The 27,752-nt window shown below is 44.0% G+C and overlaps 1 protein-coding gene and 40 non-coding genes across 41 annotated transcripts in view; 40 read left to right on the plus strand and 1 right to left on the minus strand.

Moving 5' to 3' along the window:
- Positions 1 to 27,752, minus strand: part of LOC136866853 (dynein axonemal heavy chain 1) — a 1,878,455-nt gene that overhangs the window by 1,184,584 nt on the left and 666,119 nt on the right. The gene's annotated exons all lie outside the window — the stretch shown is intronic.
- Positions 59 to 140, plus strand: TRNAS-UGA (transfer RNA serine (anticodon UGA)). The gene has a single exon. It is a non-coding gene; the product is annotated as a tRNA-Ser (tRNA).
- Positions 484 to 565, plus strand: TRNAS-UGA (transfer RNA serine (anticodon UGA)). The gene has a single exon. It is a non-coding gene; the product is annotated as a tRNA-Ser (tRNA).
- On the plus strand, positions 792 to 872 carry TRNAS-UGA (transfer RNA serine (anticodon CGA)). Its single transcript has one exon. It is a non-coding gene; the product is annotated as a tRNA-Ser (tRNA).
- On the plus strand, positions 1,095 to 1,176 carry TRNAS-UGA (transfer RNA serine (anticodon UGA)). The gene has a single exon. It is a non-coding gene; the product is annotated as a tRNA-Ser (tRNA).
- TRNAS-UGA (transfer RNA serine (anticodon UGA)) lies at positions 1,520 to 1,601 on the plus strand. The gene has a single exon. It is a non-coding gene; the product is annotated as a tRNA-Ser (tRNA).
- On the plus strand, positions 2,101 to 2,182 carry TRNAS-CGA (transfer RNA serine (anticodon UGA)). The gene has a single exon. It is a non-coding gene; the product is annotated as a tRNA-Ser (tRNA).
- TRNAS-CGA (transfer RNA serine (anticodon CGA)) lies at positions 2,259 to 2,340 on the plus strand. The gene has a single exon. It is a non-coding gene; the product is annotated as a tRNA-Ser (tRNA).
- Positions 2,416 to 2,497, plus strand: TRNAS-UGA (transfer RNA serine (anticodon UGA)). The gene has a single exon. It is a non-coding gene; the product is annotated as a tRNA-Ser (tRNA).
- TRNAS-UGA (transfer RNA serine (anticodon UGA)) lies at positions 3,146 to 3,227 on the plus strand. The gene has a single exon. It is a non-coding gene; the product is annotated as a tRNA-Ser (tRNA).
- Positions 3,450 to 3,531, plus strand: TRNAS-UGA (transfer RNA serine (anticodon UGA)). The gene has a single exon. It is a non-coding gene; the product is annotated as a tRNA-Ser (tRNA).
- TRNAS-AGA (transfer RNA serine (anticodon AGA)) lies at positions 3,882 to 3,963 on the plus strand. The gene has a single exon. It is a non-coding gene; the product is annotated as a tRNA-Ser (tRNA).
- Positions 4,186 to 4,266, plus strand: TRNAS-AGA (transfer RNA serine (anticodon AGA)). Its single transcript has one exon. It is a non-coding gene; the product is annotated as a tRNA-Ser (tRNA).
- TRNAS-UGA (transfer RNA serine (anticodon UGA)) lies at positions 4,611 to 4,692 on the plus strand. The gene has a single exon. It is a non-coding gene; the product is annotated as a tRNA-Ser (tRNA).
- Positions 4,915 to 4,996, plus strand: TRNAS-UGA (transfer RNA serine (anticodon UGA)). Its single transcript has one exon. It is a non-coding gene; the product is annotated as a tRNA-Ser (tRNA).
- Positions 5,189 to 5,270, plus strand: TRNAS-UGA (transfer RNA serine (anticodon UGA)). The gene has a single exon. It is a non-coding gene; the product is annotated as a tRNA-Ser (tRNA).
- On the plus strand, positions 5,651 to 5,732 carry TRNAS-CGA (transfer RNA serine (anticodon UGA)). Its single transcript has one exon. It is a non-coding gene; the product is annotated as a tRNA-Ser (tRNA).
- On the plus strand, positions 5,809 to 5,890 carry TRNAS-UGA (transfer RNA serine (anticodon UGA)). The gene has a single exon. It is a non-coding gene; the product is annotated as a tRNA-Ser (tRNA).
- On the plus strand, positions 6,113 to 6,194 carry TRNAS-UGA (transfer RNA serine (anticodon UGA)). The gene has a single exon. It is a non-coding gene; the product is annotated as a tRNA-Ser (tRNA).
- On the plus strand, positions 6,271 to 6,352 carry TRNAS-CGA (transfer RNA serine (anticodon CGA)). Its single transcript has one exon. It is a non-coding gene; the product is annotated as a tRNA-Ser (tRNA).
- TRNAS-UGA (transfer RNA serine (anticodon CGA)) lies at positions 6,428 to 6,509 on the plus strand. The gene has a single exon. It is a non-coding gene; the product is annotated as a tRNA-Ser (tRNA).
- TRNAS-UGA (transfer RNA serine (anticodon UGA)) lies at positions 6,738 to 6,819 on the plus strand. The gene has a single exon. It is a non-coding gene; the product is annotated as a tRNA-Ser (tRNA).
- Positions 6,891 to 6,972, plus strand: TRNAS-UGA (transfer RNA serine (anticodon UGA)). Its single transcript has one exon. It is a non-coding gene; the product is annotated as a tRNA-Ser (tRNA).
- On the plus strand, positions 7,316 to 7,397 carry TRNAS-UGA (transfer RNA serine (anticodon UGA)). Its single transcript has one exon. It is a non-coding gene; the product is annotated as a tRNA-Ser (tRNA).
- Positions 7,620 to 7,701, plus strand: TRNAS-GGA (transfer RNA serine (anticodon CGA)). Its single transcript has one exon. It is a non-coding gene; the product is annotated as a tRNA-Ser (tRNA).
- TRNAS-AGA (transfer RNA serine (anticodon UGA)) lies at positions 7,894 to 7,975 on the plus strand. Its single transcript has one exon. It is a non-coding gene; the product is annotated as a tRNA-Ser (tRNA).
- On the plus strand, positions 9,119 to 9,200 carry TRNAS-AGA (transfer RNA serine (anticodon UGA)). Its single transcript has one exon. It is a non-coding gene; the product is annotated as a tRNA-Ser (tRNA).
- TRNAS-UGA (transfer RNA serine (anticodon UGA)) lies at positions 9,423 to 9,504 on the plus strand. Its single transcript has one exon. It is a non-coding gene; the product is annotated as a tRNA-Ser (tRNA).
- TRNAS-CGA (transfer RNA serine (anticodon CGA)) lies at positions 9,581 to 9,662 on the plus strand. The gene has a single exon. It is a non-coding gene; the product is annotated as a tRNA-Ser (tRNA).
- TRNAS-UGA (transfer RNA serine (anticodon UGA)) lies at positions 10,005 to 10,086 on the plus strand. The gene has a single exon. It is a non-coding gene; the product is annotated as a tRNA-Ser (tRNA).
- TRNAS-UGA (transfer RNA serine (anticodon UGA)) lies at positions 10,163 to 10,244 on the plus strand. Its single transcript has one exon. It is a non-coding gene; the product is annotated as a tRNA-Ser (tRNA).
- On the plus strand, positions 10,588 to 10,669 carry TRNAS-UGA (transfer RNA serine (anticodon UGA)). Its single transcript has one exon. It is a non-coding gene; the product is annotated as a tRNA-Ser (tRNA).
- Positions 11,213 to 11,292, plus strand: TRNAS-UGA (transfer RNA serine (anticodon UGA)). Its single transcript has one exon. It is a non-coding gene; the product is annotated as a tRNA-Ser (tRNA).
- Positions 11,793 to 11,874, plus strand: TRNAS-UGA (transfer RNA serine (anticodon UGA)). The gene has a single exon. It is a non-coding gene; the product is annotated as a tRNA-Ser (tRNA).
- TRNAS-UGA (transfer RNA serine (anticodon UGA)) lies at positions 12,406 to 12,487 on the plus strand. The gene has a single exon. It is a non-coding gene; the product is annotated as a tRNA-Ser (tRNA).
- On the plus strand, positions 12,558 to 12,639 carry TRNAS-UGA (transfer RNA serine (anticodon UGA)). Its single transcript has one exon. It is a non-coding gene; the product is annotated as a tRNA-Ser (tRNA).
- On the plus strand, positions 13,492 to 13,573 carry TRNAS-UGA (transfer RNA serine (anticodon CGA)). Its single transcript has one exon. It is a non-coding gene; the product is annotated as a tRNA-Ser (tRNA).
- On the plus strand, positions 13,917 to 13,998 carry TRNAS-UGA (transfer RNA serine (anticodon AGA)). The gene has a single exon. It is a non-coding gene; the product is annotated as a tRNA-Ser (tRNA).
- Positions 14,221 to 14,302, plus strand: TRNAS-UGA (transfer RNA serine (anticodon UGA)). The gene has a single exon. It is a non-coding gene; the product is annotated as a tRNA-Ser (tRNA).
- Positions 14,379 to 14,460, plus strand: TRNAS-UGA (transfer RNA serine (anticodon UGA)). Its single transcript has one exon. It is a non-coding gene; the product is annotated as a tRNA-Ser (tRNA).
- On the plus strand, positions 14,804 to 14,885 carry TRNAS-UGA (transfer RNA serine (anticodon UGA)). The gene has a single exon. It is a non-coding gene; the product is annotated as a tRNA-Ser (tRNA).

Consider the following 27,752-nt stretch of genomic DNA (forward strand, 5'->3'; position numbering starts at 1 on the left):
AGACATTTCCACGGAAATGCCAGATATTCATAATTCCTTACTCACTTATTGCATATCAGCTGCGGTGTCCGAGCGGTTATGGAGTTGGACTTGAAATCCAGTGGGTTGTACCCGCACAGGTTCGAATCCTGTCCGCAGCGACGGTTTAAGGAGGTCATTTCCACGGAAATGCCAGATATTCATAATTCGTCACTCACTAAATGCCCAGCTGCTGCTGCGTCCGAGTGGTTAAAGAGTTGGACTTGAAATCCATGGTTTTTATCCGCACAGGTTCGAATCCCGTCCGCAGCGACTTTTTTAAAGAAGGCATTTCCACCGATATGCTGAAAATGAAAACCTACATCCTGTTTTCCAGTCTTTGACCGGGTCAGGGATGTAATGAATGAAACAGATATAGGCTATTAGTACGATGGGGTCGCCACTCCCAAAGTGTCCACCGATATACTAGTTATTCATAATCCCTTACTCACTCACCGCACAGCAGCTGCGGTGTCCGAGTGGTTAAGGAGTTGGACTTGAAATCCAATGGGTTCTACCCGCACAGGTTCGAATCCTGTCCGCAGCGACTTTTTAAGGAAGACATTTCAACGGATATGCCAGATATTCATAAGTCGTTACACACAAAATGCCCAGTTGCTGCTGTGACCGAGTGGTTAAAGAGCTGGACTAGAAATCCATTGGGTTTTATCCGCACAGGTTCGAATCCTGTCCGCAGCGACTTTTTAAATGAAGACATTTCCACCGATAAGTTACTATTGATTCATAATTCCTTACACACCTAATGCACAACAGCTGGGGTGTCCGAGTGGTTAAGGAGTTGGACTTGAAATCCAGTGGTTTCTACCGCACAGGTTCGAATCCTGTCCGCAGCGACGTTTTAAGGAAGACATTTCCACGGAAATGCCAGATATTCATAAGTCGTTACTCACTAAATGCCCAGTTGCTGCTGTGACCGAGTGGTTAAAGAGTTGGACTAGAAATCCATTGGTTTTTATCCACACAGGTTCAAATCCTGTCCGCAGCGACTTTTTAAGGAAGACATTTCCAAGGAAATGCTCGATATTCATAACTCCTTACTCACTTAATGCATATCAGCTGCGGTGTCCGAGCGGTTAAGGAGTTGGACTTGAAATCCAATGGGTTCTACCCGCACAGGTTCGAATCCTGTCCGCAGCGACTGTTTAAGGAAGTCATTTCCAAGGAAATGCCAGATATTCATAATTCGTCACTCACTAAATGCCCAGCTGCTGCTGCGTCCGAGTGGTTAAAGAGTTGGACTTGAAATCCATGGTTTTTATCCGCACAGGTTCGAATCCTGTCCGCAGCGACTTTTTTAAGGTAGGCATTTCCACCGATATGCTGAAAATGATAACCTACATCCTGTTTTCCAGTCTTTGACCGGGTCAGGGATGTAATGAATGAAACCGATATAGGCTATTAGTACGATGGGGTCGCCACACCCAAAGTTTCCACCGATATACTAGTTATTCATAAATCCTTACTCACGCACCGCCCAGTAGGTGCGGTGTCCGAGTGGTTAAGGAGTTGGACTTGAAATCCCGAGGGTTCTACCCGCACAGGTTCGAATCCTGTCCGCAGCGACTTTTTAAGGAAGACATTTCCACGGAAATGCAAGATATTCATAAGTCGTTACTCACTAAATGCCCAGTTGCTGCTGTTACCGAGTGGCTAAAGAGTTAGACTAGAAATCCATGGTTTTTATCCGCACAGGTTCGAATCCTGTCCGCAGCGACTTTTTTAAGGAAGGCATTTCCACCCATATGCTGAAAATGAAAACCTACATCCTGTTTTCCAGTCTTTGACCGGTCAGGGATGTTATGAATGAAACAGATATAGGCTATTAGTACGATGGGGTCGCCACTCCCAAAGTGTCCACCGATATACTAGTTATTCATAATTCCTTACTCACTTACCGCATAGCAGCTGCGGTGTCCGAGTGGTTAAGGAGTTGACTTGAAATCCAATGGGTTCTACCCGCACATGTTCGAATCCTGTCCGCAGCGGATTTTTCAATGAAGACATTTCCACCGATATATGTTACTATTGATTCATAATTCCTTACCCACGTAACGCACAACAGCTGCGGTGTCCGAGTGGTTAAGGAGTTGGACTCGAAATCCAATGGGATCTACCGGCACAGGTTCGAATCCTGTCCGCAGCGACTTTTTAAATGAAGACATTTCCACCGATACAAGTTACTATTGATTCATAATTCCTTACTCACCTAATGCTCAACGGCTGCGGTGTCCGAGTGGTTAAGGAGTTGGACTCGAAATCCAGTGGGTTCTACCCGCACAGGTTCGAATCCTGTCCGCAGCGACTTTTTTAATGAAGCATTTCCACCGATACAAGTTACTATTGATTCATAATTCCTTACTCTCCTAATGCACAACAGCGGGGGTGTCCGAGTGGTTAAGGAGTTGGACTTGAAATCCAATGGGTTCTACCCGCACAGGTGCGAATCCTGTCCGCAGCGACTTTTTAAGGAAGATATTTCCACGGAAATGCCAGATAATCATAATTCGTTACTCACTAAATGCCCAGCTGCTGCTCTGTCCGAGTGGTTAAAGAGTTGGACTAGAAATCCATTGGTTTTTATCCGCACAGGTTCGAATCCTGTCCGCAGCGACTTTTTGAGGAAGACATTTCCAAAGGAAATGCCAGATATTCATAATTCCTTACTCACTTATTGCATATCAGCTGCGGTGTCCGAGCTGTTAAGGAGTTGAACTTGAAATCCAATCGGTTCTACCCGCACAGGTTCGAATCCTGTCCGAAGCGACTGTTTAAGGAAGACATTTCCACAGTAATGCCAGATATTCATAATTCGTTACTCACTAAATGCCCGGCTGCTGCTGTGTCCGAGTGGTGAAAGAGTTGGACTTGAAATCCATGGTTCTTTTCCGCACAGGAACGAATCCAGTCCGCAGCGACTTTTTTAAGGAAGGCATTTCCACCGATATGCTGAAAATGAAAACCTACATCCTGTTTTCCAGTCTTTGACCGGGTCAGGGATGTTATGAATGAAACAGATATAGGCTATTAGTGCGATGGGGTCGCCACTCCCAAAGTGTCCACTGATATACTAGTTATTCATAATTCCTTACTCACTTACCGCAGAGCAGCTGCGGTGTCCGAGTGGTTAAGGAGTTGGACTTGAAATTCAATGGGTTCTACCCGCACAGGTTCGAATCCTGTCCGCAGCGACTTTTTAAGGAAGTCATTTCCTTGGAAATGCCAGATATTCATAATTCGTTACTCACTAACTGCCCAGCTGCTGCTGCGTCCGCGTGGTTAAGTGGTTGGACTAGAAATCCATTGGTTTTCATCCACACGGGTTCGAATCCTGTCCGCTGTGACTTTTTAAGGAAGACATTTCCACGGAAATGCTAGATATTAATAACTCCTTACTCACTTGATGCATATCAGCTGCGGTGTCCGAGCGGTTAAGGAGTTCGACTTGAAATCCAATGGGTTCTCCCCGCACAGGTTCGAATCCTGTCCGCAGCGACTTTCTCAACGAAGACATTTCCACCGATATAAGCTACTATTGATTCATAATTCCTTACTCACCTAATGCACAACAGCTGCGGGGTCCGAGTGGTTAAGGAGTTAGACTGGAAATCCAATGGGTTCTACACGCACAGGTTCCAATCCTGTCCGCAGCAACTTTCTTAAGGAAGGCATTTCCACCGATATGCTGAAAATGAAAACCTACATCCTGTTTTCCAGGCTTTGACCCAGTCAGGGATGTAATGAATGAAACAGATATAAGCTATTAGTGCGATGGGGTCGCCACTCCCAAAGTGTCGACCGATATACTAGTTATTCATAATTCCTTACTCACTCACCGCACAGCAGCTGCGGTGTCCGAGTGGTTAAGGAGTTGGACTAGAAATCCAATGGGTTCTTCCCGCAAAGGTTCGAAACCTGTCCGCAGCGACTGTTTAAGGATGTCATTTCCACGGAAATGCCAGATATTCATAATTCGTCGCTCACTAAATGCCCAGTTGCTGCTGTGACCGAGTGGTTAAAGAGTTGGACTAGAAATCCATTGGTTTTTATCCACACAGTTTCAAATCCTGTCCGCAGCGACTTTCTAAGGAAGACATTTCCACGGAAATGCTCGATATTCATAACTCCTTACTCACTTAATGCATATCAGCTGCGGTGTCCGAGCGGTTAAGGAGTTGGACTAGAAATCCAATGGGTTCTACCGCACAGGTTCGAATCCTGTCCGCAGCGACTGTTTAAGGAAGTCATTTCCACGGAAATGCCAGATATTCATAATTCGTCACTCACTAAATGCCCAGCTGCTGCTGCGTCCGAGTGGTTAAAGAGTTGGACTTGAAATCCATGGTTTTTATCCGCACAGGTTCGAATCCTGTCGGGCAGCGACTTTTTTAAGGTAGGCATTTCCACCGATATGCTGAAAATGATAACCTACATCCTGCTTTCCAGTCTTTGACCGGGTCAGGGATGTAATGAATGAAACCGATATAGGCTATTAGTACGATGGGGTCGCCACACCCAAAGTTTCCACCGATATACTAGTTATTCATAATTCCTTACTCACTCACCGCCCAGCAGGTGCGGTGTCCGAGTGGTTAAGGAGATGGACTTGAAATCCAGAGGGTTCTACCCGCACAGGTTCGAATCCTGTCCGCAGCGACTTTTTAAGGAAGACATTTCCACGGAAATGCAAGATATTCACAAGTCGTTACTCACTAAATGCCCAGTTGCTGCTGTTACCGAGTGGTTAAAGAGTTGGACTAGAAATCCATTGGTTTTTATCCACACAGGTTCGAATCCTGTACGACGCGACTTTTTAAGGAGGACATTTCCACGGAAATGCTCGATATTCATAACTGCTTACTCATTTAATGCATATCAGCTGCGGTGTCCGAGCGGTTAAGGAGTTGGACTTGAAATCCAATGGGTTCTACCCGCACAGGTTCCAATCCTGTCCGCAGCGACATTTTTAAGGAAGGCATTTCCACGGATATGCTGAAAATGAAAACCTACATCCTGTTTTCCAGGCTTTGACCCAGTCAGGGTTGTAATGAATGAAACAGATATAAGCTATTAGTGCGATGGGGTCGCCACTCCCAAAGTGTCGACCGATATACTAATTATTCATAATTCCTTACTCTCTTACCGCACAGCAGCTGCGGTGTCCGAGTGGTTAAGGATTTGGACTTGAAATCCAATGGGTTCTACCCGCACGTGTTCGAGTCCTGTCCGCTGCGACTTTTTAAGGAAGACATTTCCACGGAAATGCCAGATATTCATAATTCGTTACTCACTAAATGCCCAGCTGCTGCTGTTTCCGAATGGTTAAAGAGTTGGACTAGAAAACCATTGGCATTTATCCGCATGGGTTCGAATCCTGACCGCAGTGACATTTTAAGGAATACATTTCCACGGAAATGCTAGATATTCATAACTCCTTACTCACTTAATGCATAACAGCTGCGGTGTCCGAGCGGTTAAGAAGTTGGACATGAAATCCAATGGGTTCTACCCGCACATGTTCGAATCCTGTCCGCAGCGGATTTTTCAATGAAGACATTTCCACCGATATATGTTACTATTGATTCATAATTCCTTACCCACCTAACGCACAACAGCTGCGGTGTCCGAGTGGTTAAGGAGTTGGACTCGAAATCCAATGGGATCTACCCGCACAGGTTCGAATCCTGTCCGCAGCGACTTTTTAAATGAAGACATTTCCACCGATACAAGTTACTATTGATTCATAATTCCTTACTCACCTAATGCTCAACAGCTGTGGTGTCCGAGTGGTTAAGGAGTTGGACTTGAAATCCAATGGGTTCTACCCGCACAGGTTCGAATCCTGTCCGCAGCGACTTTTTGAGGAAGACATTTCCACGGAAATGCCAGATATTCATAAGTCGTTACACACTACATGCCCAGTTGCTGCTGTGAACGAGTGGTTAAAGAGTTGGACTAGAAATCCATTGGTTTTTATCCGCACAGTTTCGAATCCTGTCCGCAGCGACTTTTTAAGGAAGATATTTCCACGGAAATGCTCGATATGCATAACTCGTTACTCAGTTAACACGTATCAGCTGCGGTGTCCGAGCGGTTAAGGAGTTGGACTTGAAATCCAATGGGTTCTACCCGCACAGGTTCGAATCCTGTCCGCAGCGACTATTTCAATGAAGACATTTCCACCGATATAAGTTACTATTGATTCATAATTCCTTACTCACCTAATGCACAACAGCTGCGGTGTCCGAGTGGTTAAGGAGTTGGACTCGAAATCCAGTGGGTTCTACCCGCACAGGTTCGAATCATGTCCGCAGCGACTTTTTTAATGAAGCATTTCCACCGATATAAGTTACTATTGATTCATAATTCCTTACTCTCCTAATGCACAACAGCGGGGGTGTCCGAGTGGTTAAGGAGTTGGACTTGAAATCCAATGGGTTCTACCCGCACAGGTTCGAATCCTGTCCGCAGCGACTTTTTAAGGAAGATATTTCCACGGAAATGCCAGATAATCATAATTCGTTACTCACTAAATGCCCAGCTGCTGCTCTGTCCGAGTGGTTAAAGAGTTGGACTAGAAATCCATTGGTTTTTATCCGCACAGGTTCGAATCCTGTCCGCAGCGACTTTTTTAATGAAGACATTTCCACCGATACAAGTTACTATTGATTCATAATTCCTTACTCACCTAATGCACAACAGCTGTGGTGTCCGAGTGTTTAAGGAGTTGGACTTGAAATCCAATGGGTTCTACCCGCACAGGTTCGAATCCTGTCCGCAGCGACTTTTTGAGGAAGACATTTCCAAAGGAAATGCCAGATATTCATAATTCCTTACTCACTTATTGCATATCAGCTGCGGTGTCCGAGCTGTTAAGGAGTTGGACTTGAAATCCAATCGGTTCTACCCGCACAGGTTCGAATCCTGTCCGAAGCGACTGTTTAAGGAAGACATTTCCACAGAAATGCCAGATATTCATAATTCGTTACTCACTAAATGCCCGGCTGCTGCTGTGTCCGAGTGGTGAAAGAGTTGGACTTGAAATCCATGGTTCTTTTCCGCACAGGTACGAATCCTGTCCGCAGCGACTTTTTTAAGGAAGGCATTTCCACCGATATGCTGAAAATGAATACCTACATCCTGTTTTCCAGTCTTTGACCGGGTCAGGGATGTTATGAATGAAACAGATATAGGCTATTAGTACGATGGGGTCGCCACTCCCAAAGTGTCCACCGATATACTAGTTATTCATAATTCCTTACTCACTTACCGCAGAGCAGCTGCGGTGTCCGAGTGGTTAAGGAGTTGGACTTGAAATTCAATGGGTTCTTCCCGCACAGGTTCGAATCCTGTCCGCAGCGACTTTTTAAGGAAGTCATTTCCACGGAAATGCCAGATATTCATAATTCGTTACTCACTAACTGCCCAGCTGCTGCTGCGTCCGCGTGGTTAAGTGGTTGGACTAGAAATCCATTGGTTTTTATCCACACGGGTTCGAATCCTGTCCGCTGTGACTTTTTAAGGAAGACATTTCCACGGAAATGCTAGATATTCATAACTCCTTACTCACTTGATGCATATCAGCTGCGGTGTCCGAGCGGTTAAGGAGTTAGACTGGAAATCCAATGGGTTCTACACGCACAGGTTCCAATCCTGTCCGCAGCAACTTTCTTAAGGAAGGCATTTCCACCGATATGCTGAAAATGAAAACCTACATCCTGTTTTCCAGGCTTTGACCCAGTCATGGATGTAATGAATGAAACAGATATAAGCTATTAGTGCGATGGGGTCGCCACTCCCAACGTGTCGACCGATATACTAGTTATTCATAATTCCTTACTCACTTACCGCACAGCAGCTGCGGTGTCCGAGTTTTTAAGGAGTTGGACTAGAAATCCAATGGGTACTACCCGCACAGGTTCGCATCCTGTCCGCAGCGACTTTTTAAGGAAGACATTTCCACGGAAGCCGCCTCTGTGGTGTAGTGGTTAGCGTGATTAGCTGCCACCCCCGGAGGTCCGGGTTCGATTCCCGGCTCTGCCACGAAATTTGAAAAGTGGTACGAGGGCTGGAACGGGGTCCACTCAGCCTCGGGAGGTCAACTGATTAGAGGTGGGTTCGATTCCCACCTCAACCATCCTGGAAGTGGTTTTCCGTGGTTTCCCACTTCTCCTCCAGGCGAATGCCGGGATGGTAACTAACTTAAGGCCGCGGCCGCTTCCTTCCCTCTTCCTTGCCTATCCCTTCCAATCTCCCCATCCCTCCACAAGGCCCCTGTTCAGCATAGCAGGTGAGGCCGCCTGGGCGAGGTGCTGGTCATACTCCCCAGTTGTATCCCTCGACCAAGAGTCTGAAGCTCCAGGACACTGCCCTTGAGGCGGTAGAGGTGGGATCCCTCGCTAAGTCCGAGGGAAAAACCGAGCCTGGAGGGTAAACAGATGATGATGATGATGACATTTCCACGGAAATGCCAGATTTTCATAATTCGTAACTCACTAAATGCCCAGCTGCTGCTGTTTCCGAGTGGTTAAAGAGTTGGACTAGAAATCCATTGGTTTTTATCCGCACACGTTCGAATCCTGACCGCAGTGATATTTTAAGGAAGACATTTCCACGGAAATGCTAGATATTCATAACTCCTTACTCACTTAGTGCATATCAGCTGCGGTGTCCGAGCGGTTAAGAAGTTGGACATGAAATCCAATGGGTTCTACCCGCACATGTTCGAATCCTGTCCGCAGCGAATTTTTAAGGAAGACATATCAACGGAAATGCCAGATATTCATTATTCGTTACTCACTAAACGCCCAGCTGCTGCTGTGTCCGAGTGGTTAAAGGGTTGGACTTGAAATCCATGGTTTTTATACGCACAGGTTCGAATCCTGTCCGCAGCGACTTTTTTAAGGAAGGCATTTCCACCGATATGCTGAAAATGAAAACCTACATCATGTTTTCCAGTCTTTGACCGGGTCAGGGATGTAATGAATGAAACAGATAAAGGCTATTAGTACGATGGTGTCGCCACTCCCAAAGTGTCCACCGATATACTAGTTATTCATAATTCCTTACTCACTGCACAGCAGCTGCGGTGTCCGAGTGGTTAAGGAGTTGGACTAGAAATCCAATGGGTTCTACCCGCACAGGTTCGAATCCTGTACGCAGCGACTTTTTAAGGAAGACATTTCCACGGAAATGCCAGATATTCATAAGTCGTTACACACTAAATGCCCAGTTGCTGCTGGGACCGAGTCGTTAAAGAGTTGGACTAGAAATCCATTGGTTTTTATCCGCACAGGTTCGAATCCTGTCCGCAGCGACTTTTTAAGGAAGACATTTCCACGGAAATGCTCGATATTCATAACTCCCTACTCACTTAATACGCATCAGCTGCGGTGTCCGAGCGGTTAACGAGTTGGACTTGAAATCCAATGGGTTCTACCCGCACAGGTTCGAATCCTGTCCACAGCGACTTCTTCAATGAAGACATTTCCACCGATATAAGTTACTATTGATTCATAATTCCTTACACACCTAACGCACAACAGCTGCGGTGTCCGAGTGGTTAAGGAGTTGGACTCGAACTCCAATGGGTTCTACCCGCACAGGTTCGAATACTGTCCGCAGCGACTTTTTAAGGAAGACATTTCCACGGAAATGCCAGATATTCATAATTCGTTACTCACTAAATGCCCAGCTGCTGCTGTGTCCGAGTGGTTAAAGATTTGGACTTCAAATCCATGGTTTTTATCCGCACACGATCGAATCCTGTCCGCAGCGACTTTTTTAAGGACGGCATTTCCACCGATATGCTGAAAATGAAATCCTACATCCTGTTTCCAGTCTTTGACCGGGTCGGGGATGTAATGAATGAAACAGATATAGGCTATTAGTACCATGGGGTCGCCACTCCCAAAGTGTCCACCGATATACTAGTTATTCATAATTCCTTACTCACTTACCGCAGAGCAGCTGGGGTGTCCGAGTGGTTAAGGAGTTGGGCTTGAAATCCAATGGGTTGTACCCACACAGGTTCGAATCCTGTCCGCAGCGACTTTTTAAATGAAGACATTTCCACCGATATAAGTTACTATCGATTCATAATTCCTTACTCACCTAATGCACAACAGCTGGGGTGTCCGAGTGGTTAAGGAGTTGGACTTGAAATCCAATGGGTTCTTCCCGCACAGGTTCGAATCCTGACCGCAGCGACTGTTTCAGGAAGTGATTTCCACGGAAATGCCAGATATTCGTAATTCATCACTCACTAAATGCCCAGCTGCTGCTGCGTCCGAGTGGTTAAAGAGTTGGACTTGAAATCCATGGTTTTTTTCCGCACAGGTTCGAATCCTGTTCGCAGCGACTTTTTTAAGGAAGGCATTTCCACCGATGTGCTGAAAATGAAAACCTACATCCTGTTTTCCAGTCTTTGACCGTGTCAGGGATGTAATGAATGAAACAGATATAGGCTATTAGTACGATGGGGTCGCCACTCCCAAAGTGTCCACCGATATACTAGTTATTCATAATTCCTTACTCACTCACCGCACAGCAGCTGCGGAGTCCGAGTGGTTAAGGCGTTGGACTTGAAATCCAGTGGGTTCTACCCGCACAGATTCGAATCCTGTCCGCAGCGACTTTTTAAGGAAGACATTTCCACGGAAATGCAGATATTCATATGTCGTTACTCACTAAACGCCCAGTTGCTGCTGTGACCGAGTGGTTAAAGAGTTGGACTAGAAATCCGTTGGTTGTTATCCACACAGGTTCGAATCCTGTCCGCAGCGACTTTTTAAGGAAGACATTTCCACGGAAATGCTCGATATTCATAACTCCTCACTCACTTAATGCATATCAGCTGCGGTGTCCGAGTGGTTAAAAAGTTGGACTGGAAATCCATTGGTTTTTGTCCGCACATGTTCGAATCCTGTCCGCAGCGACTTTTTTAATGAAGACATTTCCACCGACATAAGTTACTATTGATTCATAATTCCTTACTCAGCTAATGCACAACAGCTCGGGTTATTCGTACGGGTGATAAGGTGTTGGACTTGAAATCCAATGGGTTCTACCCGCACTGGTTCGAATCCTGTCAGCAGCGACTTTTTAAATGAAGATATTTCCACCGATATAAGTTACTATTGTTTCATAATTCCTTACTCACCTAATGCACAACAGCGGGGGTGTCCGAGTGGTTAGGGAGTTGGACTTGAAATCCAATGGGTTCTACCCGCACAGGTTCGAATCCTGTCCTTACCGACTTTTTAAATGAAGATATTTCCACCGATATAAGTTACTATTGATTCATAATTCCTTACTCACCTAATGCACAACAGCGGGGGTGTCCGAGTGGTTAAGGAGTTGGACTTGAAATCCAATGGGTTCTACCCGCACAGGTTCGAATCCTGTCCGCAGGGACTTTTTAAGGAAGACATTTCCACGGAAATGCCAGATATTCATAATTCGTTGCTCACGAAATGCCCAGCTGCTGCTGTGTCCGAGTGGTTAGAGAGTTAGACTTGAATCCATGGTTTTTATCCGCACAGGTTCGAATCCTGTCCGCAGCGACTTTTTTAAGGAAGGCATTTTCACCGATATGCTGAAAATGAAAACCTACAGCCTGTTTTCCAGTCTTTGACCGGGTCAGGCATGTAATGAATGAAACAGATATAGGCTATTAGTACGATGGTGTCGCCACTCCCAAAGTGTCCACCGATATACTAGTTATTCATAATTCCTTACTCACTTACCGCACAGCAGCTGCGGTGTCCGAGTGGTTAAGGAGTTGGACTTGATATCCAATGGGTTCTACCCGCACAGGTTCAAAACCTGTCCGCAGCGACTTTTTAAGGAAGACATTTCCACGGAAATGTCAGATATTCATAATTCGTTACTCACTAAATGCCCAGCTGCTGCTGTTTCCGAGTTGATAAAGAGTTGGACTAGAAATCCATTGGTTTTTATCCGCACAGGTTCGAATCCTGTCCGCAGTGACATTTTAAGGAAGGCATTTCCACGGAAATGCTAAATATTCATAACTCCTCACTCACTTAATGCATATCAGCTGCGGTGTCCGAGCGGTTAAGAAGTTGGACATGAAATCCAATGGGTTCTACCCGCACCGGTTCGAATCCTGTCCGCAGCGACTTTTAAGGAAGACGTTTCCACGGAAATGCCAGATATTCATAATTCGTTACTCACAAAATGCCCAGCTGCTGCTGTGTCCGCGTGGTTAAGTTGTTGGGCTAGAAATCCATTTGTTTTTATCTGCACAGGTTCGAATCCTGTCCGCAGCGACTTTTTTAATGAAGACATTTCCACCGATATAAGTTACTATTGATTCATAATTCCTTACTCACCGAATGCACAACAGCTGGGCTGTCCGAGTGGTTAAGGAGTTGGACTTGAAATCCAATGGGTTCTACCCGCACAGGTTCGAATCCTGTCCGCAGCGGCTTTTTGAGGAAGACATTTCCACGGAAATGCCTGATATTCATAATTCCTTACTCACTTATTGCATATCAGCTGCGGTGTCCGAGCGGTTAAGGAGTTGGACTTGAAATCCAATGGGTTCTACCCGCACAGGTTCGAATCCTGTCCGCAGCGACTTTTTTAAAGGAAGATATTTCCACGGATATGCTAGCTATTCATAATTCCTTACTCACTTATTGCATATCAGCTGCGGTGTCCGAGCGGATAAGGAGTTGGACTCGAATTCCAATGGGTTCTACCCGCACATGTTCGAATCCTGTCCTTACCGACTTTTTAAATGAAGACATTTCCACCGATATAAGTTACTATTGATTCATAATTCCTTACTCACCTAATGCACAACAGCTGGGCTGTCCGAGTGGTTAAGGAGTTGGACTTGAAATCCAATGGGTTCTACCCGCACAGGTTCGAATCCTGTCCGCAGGGACTTTTTAAGGAAGACATTTCCACGGAACTGCCAGATATTCATAATTCGTTACTCACTAAATGCCCAGCTGCTGCTGTTTCCGAGTTGATAAAGAGTTGGACTATAAATCCATTGGTTTTTATCCGCACAGGTTCGAATCCTGCCCGCAGTGACATTTTAAGGAAGACATTTCCACGGAAATGCTAGATATTCATAACTCCTTACTCACTTAATGCATATCAGCTGCGGTGTCGAGCGGTTAAGAAGTTGGACATGAAATCCAATGGGTTCTACCAGCACCGGTTCGAATCCTGTCCGCAGCGACTTTTAAGGAAGACGTTTCCACGGAAATGCCAGATATTCATAATTCGTTACTCACTAAATGCCCAGCTGCTGCTGTGTCCGCGTGGTTAAGTTGTTGGACTAGAAATTCATTTGTTTTTATCCGCACAGGTTCGAATCCTGTCCGCAGCGACTTTTTTAATGAAGACTTTTTGAGGAAGACATTTCCAAAGGAAATGCCAGATATTCATAATTCCTTACTCACTTATTGCATATCAGCTGCGGTGTCCGAGCTGTTAAGGAGTTGGTCTTGAAATCCAATGGGTTCTTCCCGCACAGGTTCGAAACCTGTCCGCAGCGACTGTTTAAGGATGTCATTTCCACGGAAATGCCAGATATTCATAATTCGTCGCTCACTAAATGCCCCGCTGCTGCTGTGTCCGAGTGGTTAAAGAGTTGGACTTGAAACCCAGGGTTTTTATCCGCACAGGTTCGAATCCTGTCCGCAGCGACTTTTTTAAGGAAGGCATTTCCATCGATAAGCTGAAAATGAAAACCTACATCGTGTTTTCCAGTCTTTGACCGGGTAAGGGACGTAATGAATGAAACAGATATAGGCTATTCTTACGATGGGGTCGCCACTCCCAAAGTGTCCACCGATATACTAGTTATTCATAATTCCTTACTCACTTACCGCACAGCAGCTGCGGTGTCCGAGTGGTTAAGGAGTTGGACTTGAAATCCAATGGGTTCTACCCGCACAGGTTCGAATCCTGTCCGCAGCGACTTTTTAAGGAAGACGTTTCCACGGAAATGCCAGATATTCATAATTCGTTACTCAATAAATGCCCAGCTGCTGCTGTGTCCGAGTGGTTAAAGAGTTGGCCTAGAAATCCATTGGTTTTTATCCGCACAGGTTCGAATCCAGTCCGCAGCGAATTTTTAAGGAAGACATTTCCACGGAAATGCTAGATATTCATAACTCCTTACTCACTTAATGCATATCAGCTGCGGTGTCCGAGCGGTTAAGGAGTTGGACTTGAAATCCAATGGGTTCTACCCGCACAGGTTCGAATCCTAACCGCAGCGAATTTTTCAAGGAAGACATTTCCACCGATATAAGTTACTATTGATTCCTAATTCCTTACTCACCTAATGCACAACAGCGGGTGTGTCCGAGTGGTTAAGGAGTTGGACTTGAAATCCAAGGGGTTCTACCCGCACAGGTTCGAATCCTGTCCGCAGCGACTTTTTAAGGAAGACATTTTCACGGAAATGCCGGATATTCATAATTCGTTACTCACTAAAAGCTCAGCTGCTGCTGTGTCCGAGTTGTTAAAGAGTTGGACTTGAAATCGATGGTTTTTATACGCACAGGTTCGAATCCTGTTCGCAGCGACTTTTTTTAGGAAGGCATTTACACTGATATGCTGAAAATGAAAACCTACATCCTGTTTTCCAGTCTTTGACCGGGTCAGGGATGTAATGAATGAAACAGTTATAGGCTATTAGTACGATGGGTTCGCCACTCCCAAAGTGTCCACCGATATACTAGTTATTCATAATTCCTTACTCACTTACCGCACAGCAGCTGCGGTGTCCGAGTGGTTAAGGAGTTGGACTTGAAATCCAATGGGTTCTACCCGCACAGGTTCGAATCCTAACCGCAGCGAATTTTTCAAGGAAGACATTTCCACCGATATAAGTTACTATTGATTCATAATTCCTTACTCACCTAATGCACAACAGCGGGGGTGTCCGAGCGGTTAAGGAGGTGGACTTGAAATCCAATGGGTTCTACCCGCACAGGTTCGAATCCTGTCCGTAGCGTCTTTTTTATGGAAGACATTTCCACCGATTTGCAAGGTATTCATGATTCCTTACTCTCTTACTGCATAGCAGCTGCGGTGTCCGAGTGGTTAATGCGTTGGACTTGAAATCCAATTGGTTCTACCCGCACAGGTTCGAATCCTGGCCACAGCGACGCTTTTAAGGAAGACATTTTCACCGATTTGCAAGGTATTCATAATTCCTTACTCACTTAACACCTTAAGCGTGGAGAACTGTATATACCGGCTCACGCCCAGGTGGGGTTGAAGAAAATATGTAATTACTTTATTAAAAACTATCATAGACTATAATTAACTACTGAAGGACACAAAGAGGAATATTTATTTGAACGTAATATCTTTAACAGTTGGAAAATTCTATTATTTTAATTTTTCAATGCTTTGTGAAAGAACGTACTAAGTGCTTTCACACTGTGATACAGAGGTTACTTCGTCCTAATAGCAAAGCTCAAGTTCTTGTTTATACAGTAACTTTTGCCTGAATATTTTAGGTAGTTTACTAACAATCTCTGCCTGGAAATAAATATTCTGTACATGTGAATTGTAGATTTAAAAGTTCACGTGTACTTAAAATATTTGCAACACAATAAATTATAACACTCACGAATTTTTCTGTTATGTTGGTAGCGCTTTCGAGGGATCAAGTTTATATAGCCTACCTACAACTCATGACATAACACTGACTATATTACACTACAATACAGGTAATTTTGCAGTATTTACAATCTTCGCAGTGTTACGTATTTTACAGCTATTTATTATGATACCCACGGAAGCAGATCATGTTATATAACCTGTCTCGGCGTCGCATAATTTATATGATTCCATTCCGAAACGCGATCGTTTTCTTGGTATGTAAACTTTCTACCCTAGGTATAATCTTCCGAAAATGTTGCTAACAGGTGGTCAGATACTGGATTTATTTTGTATATATTGGGAGGAATTTGTCCATTATTCACCTCATTGTGAGACGTATGTAAAAATCTGTGGAGGAAAATATAATTATAAAAGAAAATGACTTGGCGTTCTCCCGTCCAAGCTCTCGGAGAGTTCCAAATTGATCACGTTGCAATCTCCAGGAGAAACAGCCCTGAGATTATGAATGTGAAGGTAAAGAAAGGCATCAATGTGGCCTCAGATCATTATATGTCTCTTATCAAATTCAAACCAATTCCCGCAAACACAAGGAAGACAACCAAACAGATCACACGCTTCGACAATGATAAACTTCGGCAAAGGGTCGAGGAGTTCCAGGAGAAGGCTAGAACAAATGACTGTGACTTTAACAACGCCAAAAGTCTCCTTGTTGAGGCCGCCAAAGACGTTGCAGAAATCAAGAGAAGCAAAAAGCATGCCTGGTGGAATGGTACCTGCGAATCAGTCCTCCAAGAAAGACTCAATGCATGGAAACAGTACCACTCTACGAAATCAGAAAATGATTGGGAAACCTACAAAACCCAACGTGCCCAAGCAGCTAGGGTGTTCAGAACTGAGAAACGTAAATACGAAAAATCTCTCATTGAAAAGATAGAAGAAAACTTTAGGAAGAATGAAAGCAGAGAGTACTACAGAGCCTTCAAACGCAAACTCACTGGCTATAAACCACCATCTCTATGCTTTGAGCGAAAGGGCGGCACACTGGCGACGTCAAATGAAGAAAATTGCAGCATTCTGGCAGATTACTTCAAGAATCTACTTAATTGCTCTAAACCGCAAAGCGCCATAGTAATATAATTGGACAGTTCGGCCGCCTCCTCCCGCGGGAAATTTGAATTCTGGCGGGAAATTTGAATTTTTGGCGGGAGATTTGAATGTGTAAACAAAGCCACGTGCTTTCTTGACAGCTGTCATCGACAACAACGCATCGCTAACCTCACTGCTGCCATCTTGACGGGCCTAAACCTCAGTGGTACCAACATAACATAACTAGCGCGAGGTAAACAAAGCCACGTGTGTTTTGACAGCCACGTGCTTTTTGACAGACAACAACGCATCGCTAACCTCAGTACTGCCATCTTGACAGGCCTAAACCTCAGTGGTACCAACTTAACCTAACTAGCGCGAGATAAACAAAGCCACGTGTTTTTTGACAGCCACGTGCTTTTTGACAGACAACAACGCATCGCTAACCTCAGTAGTGCCATCTTGACGGGCTTAAACCTCAGTGGTACCAACTTAACCTAACTAGCGCGAGATAAACAAAGCCACGTGCTTTTTGACAGACACGTGCTTTTTTGACAGCTGTCATCCGCCATCTTTAAATTACAGAGCACCGTGCTGCCCTCTTTATCGCAGTAGCTGCAAATTCGTCACCTGTCATCGGCAGTGCTGCCATCTTGGCGGGCCTAAACCTTAGTGCTACCAACTTAACCTCACTAGCGCGAGATAAACAAATCCACGTGCAGCTGTCATCCGCCATCTTTAAACTACAGAGCACCGTGCTGCCCTCTTTATCGCAGTAGCTGTAAATTCGCCACCTGTCATCCGCAGTGCTGCCATCTTGGCGGACTTAAACCTTAGTGCTACCAACTTAACCTCACTAGCGCGAGATAAACAAATCCACGTGCAGCTGTCATCCGCCATCTTTAATCTATAGAACACAGTGCTGCCCTCTTAAGCTACTTACCTTTGAAATGTGGTGGCGGATAATTTGAAAAATGCTTTTTGACAGCAGCCATCTTTGAGCACCGTGCTGCCCTCTTTAGCTAGATACCTGTGGTGGCAGACAATTCTACGTGACAGCAGCCATCTTTGAGCACAGTGCTGCCCTCCTCGTGGTGGCGGGAAATTCCACGTGCTCTTGTTTGGAAACAAACTCTCGCGCTTTTTTCTGACAGCTGTCATCCGCCATCTTGCGTCACAAACCTCAGTGCTGCACTTGAAATGTGGTGGCGGCAATTTGAAAAATTCTATGTGCTCTTGTTTGGAAACAAAGCCACGTGCTTTTTGGACAGTTGTCATCCGCCATCTTTAATCAATAGAGCACTGTGCTGCTATCATGCGGGCAATTACGTCAGCTGTCATCCGCCATCTTTAATCCACAGAGCACCGTGCTGCCCTCTTTATGACATGTAGCAGCGGGCAATTTGAAAAGTTCTGTTAGCTGTCATTCGCCATCTTTAATCAAGAGAGCACCGTGCTGCCATCTTTAGCTAGATACCTTTGAAATGTGGTGGCGGCAAATTGAGAAATTCCACGTGCGCTTGTTTAGTAAACAAACTCACGCGCTTTTTGTCAGCTGTCATCCGCCATCTTACATCGCAAACCTCAGTGCTACACTCTTTAGGTACATACATTTGAAATATGGTTGCGGATAATTTAAAAAGAAAAATTCTACGGCAGCCATCTCTCGACGCTAATTGCACAAGATGGTGGCTATACATGACTCCTTAAGGGTGCTTACGCAAGATGGCCGCTATACATAGGTTCTTATGAGACTCCCTTGGGATGGTTGCGCAAGATGGCGGTTGCTCTTATGAGGTGGCTTAAGGGTCCTTGCACAAGATGACTAGAGACGCCCTAAGGATGCTTGCGCAAGATGGCGGACGCAAGATGGCGGCTATACACGCCTCCTTATGAGACACCTTAAGGGTGCTTGCCCAAGATGGCTGCTGCTCTTATGAAGAAAGCTAGCTTAGAGGCTAACGTGTCATGCTAGTTCGATTCATTAAATTTGTGGGCTTAAATACAAAATGTTAAATATCTCGAAAACGGTGCATCGTAGAGCAAAACGGACAAAAAATTTTCTGCCCAATACCTCGGTTCGCAGTACGAGGAACAAGAAAAACATAGTCTAATGATGAGATCAACGGTTCGGTTCCTACTTAGGCCCTTTGGCATTCGCTCTGTTTTAGTTTGTATTGAAGCAAGTCTTCGTAACATGATCAGGTCTAGCTATGGTAGATAGTATAACGTGCCGTGCAGGTTCGATTCATTAAATTTGGGGCTTAAATGCAAAATGTTAAATATCTCGGAAACGGTGCATCGTAGAGCAAAACGGATAAAATTTTTCCACCTGATACCTAGGTTTGCAGTATCAGGAACATGATAGCATAAGAAAAACATAGTCTAATGATGAGATCGGCGGTTCGATCCCTACTTAGGCCCTTTGGCATTGGCAGCTATCTAATTCTACAAGATGGCGGCTATACATAGCTTCTTATGAGGCAGCTTAAGAGCGCTTGCACAAGATGGCAGCTGATCTTATGAGACGCCCTAAGGGTGCTTGCGCAAGGTAGCAGCGACAAGACGGCGACCATACACAGCTCCTTATGATACGGCCTAGAGGTGCTCACACAAGATGGTGGCTGCTCTGATGAAGAAAGCTAGCTTTGCAACGTGCAGGTATCTTTACAGCACTAAACCTCATACCTTTGAATGTGGTTGCGGGTAATTTGAAAAATTCTACGTGCTTTTTCTTAACAGCAGCTATCTTTAAACAATAGCGGCTATACATAAACTGTTAAGGCCTCCTCTTATGTCAAGGCATAGCTCTATCGAACAAGTTTAAACCTGCATCGGGATAGCTAGAGTAAGCATGTGCTGCAGTGATGACGTCATTATGCATGCTTAGACTTGCAAATCACTAAGGAAACATAACAAGACTAGAATCGAACACTGCACTCTATACCGTTAACTTTATCATGTGATCGGAACATTGATTGAAGTGTTTAGAACACTAAATAAGTGATCAAGACTAAAATAGAACACTGTACTCGATACAACATGTGTTTAGAACATGTCAGGGGATACCTTTGTTCTAAGAAGATTAGATTACCGCACATTCCTTGTAGGGCTAATAGGCTAAAGGGCTAATGGGCAAAAGGGCTAATGGGCTAATGGGCAAAAAGGGCTAAAGGGCTAAAGAGTAATGGGCTAAAGGGCTAAAGGGCCAGGGTGCCTCTCCTCTCTTTATCCGGGCTTGAGACCGGCTCTACAACTAGAGGCGGAGTTAACACCCTAAGGAAGGGAGAATGTTGGGAAATAATCTATACGAATATAGCTACTCGATCGACTATATACTACAGATGGATGACTTAGGTGAGGGTAAGCGCTTACTTAATAATACGTACACGACGTAATTCATGCTCTATTTCAAAAATATCTTCTTTGTACTGTGTGTAACCAGCATCATGATAGGCTCTTAGCAGCTGTAAACGTTTTACCAGTACGTTGGGGTCTTTACAGTAGCTTATATCTACATAGGGTAACAGAGGCTCGTTGTGAACTTTGAGTCTATATGCAGACAGTTGATGTGTAGGGACTTGTTTTGATGTAATACGTGCTTCAGCAGTAGCGTTTCTAGGTACAAACTTAACTTGTTTCGATAGCGATGAAGCGTTGAAATTTCCTTCTTCTTTACCTTGCATCTCTTCTTGAGATGTTTGCATTGCGACAGAACGTGTAGTAGGCTTAGGAAATGAAGTAAAATCATCAAGCTGTAATGGCAATGAAACATTAAGATTTTCTTCTTCTTCTACCTTCCCTTTACTACTGTTTTGATCAACATCATTATCCTTATTATCATAATCATGATCTTGCCTCTCTTTATCTTGAAGTTTGTGCTTAGTAACAGAACTTGCAGCAGGTCTAGACAACAAGGGAGAATTAAAAATCTCTCGCAGAGGTGTACTTTTTAAACATAAATCAGTGTTCGCTGGAATATGGTTGAGCTCTTTGTATTTTGTTCCCGATGAAGCTACATTGCACGCGGCTTCATGACGTTGAGCGTTGTATGCGTTCTTGAACTCTCTTCTACAATGTTTGCACTGAAAAACTGTCCTACATGATATCTCATAACGTCTCCTGTGATAGCTTCGGGAAAATGCTTTTCCACACTCTTCGCGAATATACCTAGAAATAGGTTTTTCCATGACGGACTTTTATCTTCTGCTAACAGATTCTTCTTTGAATCTACTTGACATTTGTTACTCTCTACTTCGATGATGCGAACAGCTTAGCGATTAACAGTAAACTAACACAAAAGCGTATAACCAAGGTAGCAACAGTAAGGTTGAAGCCCATCAAGATGGCAAGATTGAGGTTAGCGACGTTCTGTTGTTGGATTTTAAATTCCGCGCTATAACATGCATAAGGTGGCAGCCTTGAGGTTTACCGCCGTAAAGATGGCAGCAGTGAGGTTAGCGACGCTCTATTGTCCTTCAATGTGAGGTTAGGGTCCGTCAAGAAGACAGCTGTCAAAAAAGCACGTGGCTTGGTTTACTAAACAAGAGCACGTGGCAGTGACGTCACTGTCATATAATCAATCCTTAGCTCTACGTCGTTAAGAGCAGCATTAGGATTAGCTATGTTTAAGAATCTTGGGAACAGGGCAGCAGTATGAATAGCCATGTTTCAAAGCGTGTACACATCACCTATCGATTTTACATGCATCGACTCTCGTACTAAACTTCTTCCGCTAGATCGTGCTGCTATCTTAGCATAACCTATACGTATGAACTTACAGTACAAAGAATAGCCATGTTTCAAAGCGTGTACACATCACCTACCGATTTTACATGCATCGACCCTCGTACTAAACTTCTTCCGCTAGATCGTGTTGCTATCTTAGCATAACCTATACGCATGACCTTAAGTACAAAGAATAGCCATGTTTCAAAGCATGTACACATTACCTATCGATTTTGCATGCATCGATTCTCGTACTAAACTTCTACCTTTAGATTGTGCTGCTATCTTTGCATAATTTTATACACATGAACTTACAGTGCAAAGAATAGCCATGTTTCAAAGCGTGTACACATTACCTATCGATTTCACATGCATCAAATATCGCACTAAACTTCATCCACTAGATTCTGCTGCTATCTTAGCATAACTTATACGCATGAACTTAAAGTACAAAGAATAGCCATGTTTCAAAGCGTGTACATATTACTTATTGATTTTGCATGCATCGAATCTCGTACTAAACTTCTTCCGCTAGATTGTGCTGCTATCTTAGCATAACCTGTACCCATAAATTTAAAGTGCAAAGAATAGCCATGTTTCAAAGCGTGTACAAATCACCTATCGATTTCGCATGCATCGACTCTCGTACTAAAACTTCTTCCGCTAGATTATGCTGCTATCTTAGCATACCCTATGAGCATGAACTTAAAATGCAAAGAATAACTATGTTTCAAAGCGTGTACACATCACCCTGAACTTCTTCCGCTAGATTGTACTGCTATCTTAGCATAACCTATACCGGCGAACTTAAAGCACAACAAATAACGATGTTTAACAGCGTGTACACATCACCTATTGATTTTGCATGCATCGACTATTTTTACTGCCAGAGTGTACAACGATCGCATATGTGTATTGCTAACGTATGTGTATAAAGCTAAAGCACAAAGAATAGCTATATTCCAAAGCGCGTACACATCACCTATCGATTTTGCATACATCGACTATCGTAATAAACTTCTCCCGCTAGAGTGTACAACGATCGCAATTGTGTGCTGCTACCTATGTGCGTGAATTTAAAGCATAAGGAATAGCGTGTACACATCACGTATCGATGATGCATGCGTCGACTATCGTACTAGGCTTCTTCCGCTAGAGCATGTAGCAATCGCTTTTGTGTATCCCTAACCCATGTGCACGAACTTAAAGCACAAGGAAGAGCTATGTTTCAAAGCGTGTACACATCACCTATCGATGATGTATGCATCGACTATCGTACTAAACTTCTTCTACAACAGCGTGCAATCATCGTTTGTGTGTGCTGCAATCCTAACATAACCTATGTGCACGAACTTAAAGCACAAAGAATACCCAAGTTCAAAGCGTGTACACATCACCTATCGATTTTACATGTATCGACTTTCGTATTAAACTTCTTCCACTAGAGCGTGCGACAACCTTATAAGTATCCTGCTAACTTAGTATAACTTATACGCATGAACGTAAAGCATAAAGAATAGCGATGTATAAAAATCTTGTGAACATAGCAGCAGCAGTAAGAATAGCAATGTTTTAAAAGCGTGTACGCATTGCCTATCGATTGTATATGCATCAACTAGAGTACTAAACTTCTCCCGCTAGAGTGTACTGCTATCTTAGCATAACCTATGTGCATGGATTTAAAGCACGAAGAATAGTTAAGTTTCAAAGCGTGTACACAACACCTATCGATTTTGCATGTATCAACTATATTAACATATCCCGCTAGAATGTACAACGTTCACATGTGTTTGCGCTGCTACCTTAGCATGACCTATGCGCACGAACTTAAAGCACAAAGAATAGCGATGTTTAAAAATCTTGCGAACATAGTAGCAGTAAGAATAGCAAGGTTTAAAAGCGTGTACGTATCACCTTTTGATAATGCATACATCAATTATCGTACTAAACAACTTCTACGCGAGCGTGCGACCATCGCTTGTACGTGTGCTGCTATCTTAACATAACCTATGTGCACGAACTTAAAACATAAAGAATAGTTATGTGTAAAAATCTTGTGAACATAGCAGAGTGTTAACTACGTAGGTGTAGACATTGAACTTTGCACGCTGAAGCAGCATACTAAGTGACCGTGACGTCACAGCCACGTGCTCTTGTTTAGTAAACCAAGCCACGTGCTTTTTTGACAGCTGTCTTCTTGACGGACCCTAACCTCACATTGAAGGACAATAGAGCGTCGCTAACCTCACTGCTGCCATCTTTACGGCGGTAAACCTCAAGGCTGCCACCTTATGCATGTTATAGCGCGGAATTTAAAATCCAACAACAGAACGTCGCTAACCTCAGTCTTGCCATCTTGATGGGCTTCAGCCTTACTGTTGCTACCTTGGTTATACGCTTTTGTGTTAGTTTACTGTTAATCGCTAAGCTGTTCGCATCATCGAAGTAGAGAGTAACAAATGTCAAGTAGATTCAAAGAAGAATCTGTTAGCAGAAGATAAAAGTCCGTCATGGAAAAACCTATTTCTAGGTATATTCGCGAAGAGTGTGGAAAAGCATTTTCCCGAAGCTATCACAGGAGACGTTATGAGATATCATGTAGGACAATTTTTCAATGCAAACATTGTAGAAGAGAGTTCAAGAACGCATACAACGCTCAACGTCATGAAGCCACGTGTAATGTAGCTTCATCGGGAACAAAATACAAAGAGCTCAACCATATTCCAGCGAACACTGATTTTTGTTTATAAAGTACACCTCTGCGAGAGATTTTTAATTCTCCCTTGTTATCTAGGCCTGCTGCAAGTTCTGTTACTAAGCACAAACTTCAAGATAAAGAGAGGCGAGATCATGATTATGATAATAAGGATAATGATGTTGATCAAAACAGTAGTAAAGGGAAGGTAGAAGAAGAAGAAAATCTTAATGTTTCATTGCCATTACAGCTTGATGATTTTACTTCATTTCCTAAGCCTACTACACGTTCTGTCGCAGTGCAAACATCTCAAGAAGAGATGCAAGGTAAGGAAGAAGGAAATTTCAACGCTTCATCGCTATCTAAACAAGTTAAGTTTGTACCTAGAAACGCTACTGCTGAAGCACGTATTACATCAAAACAAGTCCCTACACATCAACTGTCTGCATATAGACTCAAAGTTCACAACGAGCCTCTGTTACCCTATGTAGATATAAGCTACTGTAAAGACCCCAACGTACTGGTAAAACGTTTACAGCTGCTAAGAGCCTATCATGATGCTGGTTACACACAGTACAAAGAAGATATTTTTGAAATAGAGCATGAATTACGTCGTGTACGTATTATTAAGTAAGCGCTTACCCTCACCTAAGTCATCCATCTGTAGTATATAGTCGATCGAGTAGCTATATTCGTATAGATTATTTCCCAACATTCTCCCTTCCTTAGGGTGTTAACTCCGCCTCTAGTTGTAGAGCCGGTCTCAAGCCCGGATAAAGAGAGGAGAGGCACCCTAGCCCTTTAGCCCTTTAGCCCATTAGCCCTTTAGCCGTTTAGCCCTTTTTGCCCATTAGCTCATTAGCCCTTTTGCCCATTAGCCCTTTAGCCTATTAGCCCTACAAGGAATGTGCGGTAATCTAATCTTCTTAGAACAAAGGTATCCCCTGACATGTTCTAAACACATGTTGTATCGAGTACAGTGTTCTATTTTAGTCTTGATCACTTATTTAGTGTTCTAAACACTTCAATCAATGTTCCGATCACATGATAAAGTTAACGGTATAGAGTGCAGTGTTCGATTCTAGTCTTGTTATGTTTCCTTAGTGATTTGCAAGTCTAAGCATGCATAATGACGTCATCACTGCAGCACATGCTTACTCTAGCTATCCCGATGCAGGTTTAAACTTGTTCGATAGAGCTATGCCTTGACATAAGAGGAGGCCTTAACAGTTTATGTATAGCCGCTATTGTTTAAAGATAGCTGCTGTTAAGAAAAAGCACGTAGAATTTTTCAAATTACCCGCAACCACATTCAAAGGTATGAGGTTTAGTGCTGTAAAGATACCTGCACGTTGCAAAGCTAGCTTTCTTCATCAGAGCAGCCACCATCTTGTGTGAGCACCTCTAGGCCGTATCATAAGGAGCTGTGTATGGTCGCCGTCTTGTCGCTGCTACCTTGCGCAAGCACCCTTAGGGCGTCTCATAAGATCAGCTGCCATCTTGTGCAAGCGCTCTTAAGCTGCCTCATAAGAAGCTATGTATAGCCGCCATCTTGTAGAATTAGATAGCTGCCAATGCCAAAGGGCCTAAGTAGGGATCGAACCGCCGATCTCATCATTAGACTATGTTTTTCTTATGCTATCATGTTCCTGATACTGCAAACCTAGGTATCAGGTGGAAAAATTTTATCCGTTTTGCTCTACGATGCACCGTTTTCGAGATATTTAACATTTTGCATTTAAGCCCCAAATTTAATGAATCGAACCTGCACGGCACGTTATACTATCTACCATAGCTAGACCTGATCATGTTACGTAGACTTGCTTCAATACAAACTAAAACAGAGCAAATGCCAAAGGGCCTAAGTAGGAACCGAACCGTTGATCTCATCATTAGACTATGTTTTTCTTGTTCCTCGTACTGCGAACCGAGGTATTGGGCAGAAAATTTTTTGTCCGTTTTGCTCTACGATGCACCGTTTTCGAGATATTTAACATTTTGTATTTAAGCCCACAAATTTAATGAATCGAACTAGCATGACACGTTAGCCTCTAAGCTAGCTTTCTTCATAAGAGCAGCAGCCATCTTGGGCAAGCACCCTTAAGGTGTCTCATAAGGAGGCGTGTATAGCCGCCATCTTGCGTCCGCCATCTTGCGCAAGCATCCTTAGGGCGTCTCTAGTCATCTTGTGCAAGGACCCTTAAGCCACCTCATAAGAGCAACCGCCATCTTGCGCAACCATCCCAAGGGAGTCTCATAAGAACCTATGTATAGCGGCCATCTTGCGTAAGCACCCTTAAGGAGTCATGTATAGCCACCATCTTGTGCAATTAGCGTCGAGAGATGGCTGCCGTAGAATTTTTCTTTTTAAATTATCCGCAACCATATTTCAAAGGTATGTACCTAAAGAGTGTAGCACTGAGGTTTGCGATGTAAGATGGCGGATGACAGCTGACAAAAAGCGCGTGAGTTTGTTTACTAAACAAGCGCACGTGGAATTTCTCAATTTGCCGCCACCACATTTCAAAGGTATCTAGCTAAAGATGGCAGCACGGTGCTCTCTTGATTAAAGATGGCGAATGACAGCTAACAGAACTTTTCAAATTGCCCGCTGCTACATGTCATAAAGAGGGCAGCACGGTGCTCTGTGGATTAAAGATGGCGGATGACAGCTGACGTAATTGCCCGCATGATAGCAGCACAGTGCTCTATTGATTAAAGATGGCGGATGACAACTGTCCAAAAAGCACGTGGCTTTGTTTCCAAACAAGAGCACATAGAATTTTTCAAATTGCCGCCACCACATTTCAAGTGCAGCACTGAGGTTTGTGACGCAAGATGGCGGATGACAGCTGTCAGAAAAAAGCGCGAGAGTTTGTTTCCAAACAAGAGCACGTGGAATTTCCCGCCACCACGAGGAGGGCAGCAATGTGCTCAAAGATGGCTGCTGTCACGTAGAATTGTCTGCCACCACAGGTATCTAGCTAAAGAGGGCAGCACGGTGCTCAAAGATGGCTGCTGTCAAAAAGCATTTTTCAAATTATCCGCCACCACATTTCAAAGGTAAGTAGCTAAAGAGGGCAGCACTGTGTTCTATAGATTAAAGATGGCGGATGACAGCTGCGTGTGGATTTGTTTATCTCGCGCTAGTGAGGTTAAGTTGGTAGCACTAAGGTTTAGGTCCGCCAAGATGGCAGCACTGCGGATGACAGGTGGCGAATTTACAGCTACTGCGATAAAGAGGGCAGCACGGTGCTCTGTAGTTTAAAGATGGCGGATGACAGCTGCACGTGGTTTTGTTTATCTCGCGCTAGTGAGGTTAAGTTGGTAGCACTAAGGTTTAGGCCCGCCAAGATGGCAGCACTGCCGATGACAGGTGACGAATTTGCAGCTACTGCGATAAAGAGGGCAGCACGGTGCTCTGTAATTTAAAGATGGCGGATGACAGCTGTCAAAAAAGCACGTGTCTGTCAAAAAGCACGTGGCTTTGTTTATCTCGCGCTAGTTAGGTTAAGTTGGTACCACTGAGGTTTAAGCCCGTCAAGATGGCACTACTGAGGTTAGCGATGCGTTGTTGTCTGTC

This window comes from Anabrus simplex, chromosome 3 (genome assembly GCF_040414725.1).
Source record: "Anabrus simplex isolate iqAnaSimp1 chromosome 3, ASM4041472v1, whole genome shotgun sequence".
Classification (NCBI taxonomy): Eukaryota; Metazoa; Arthropoda; class Insecta; order Orthoptera; family Tettigoniidae; genus Anabrus; species Anabrus simplex.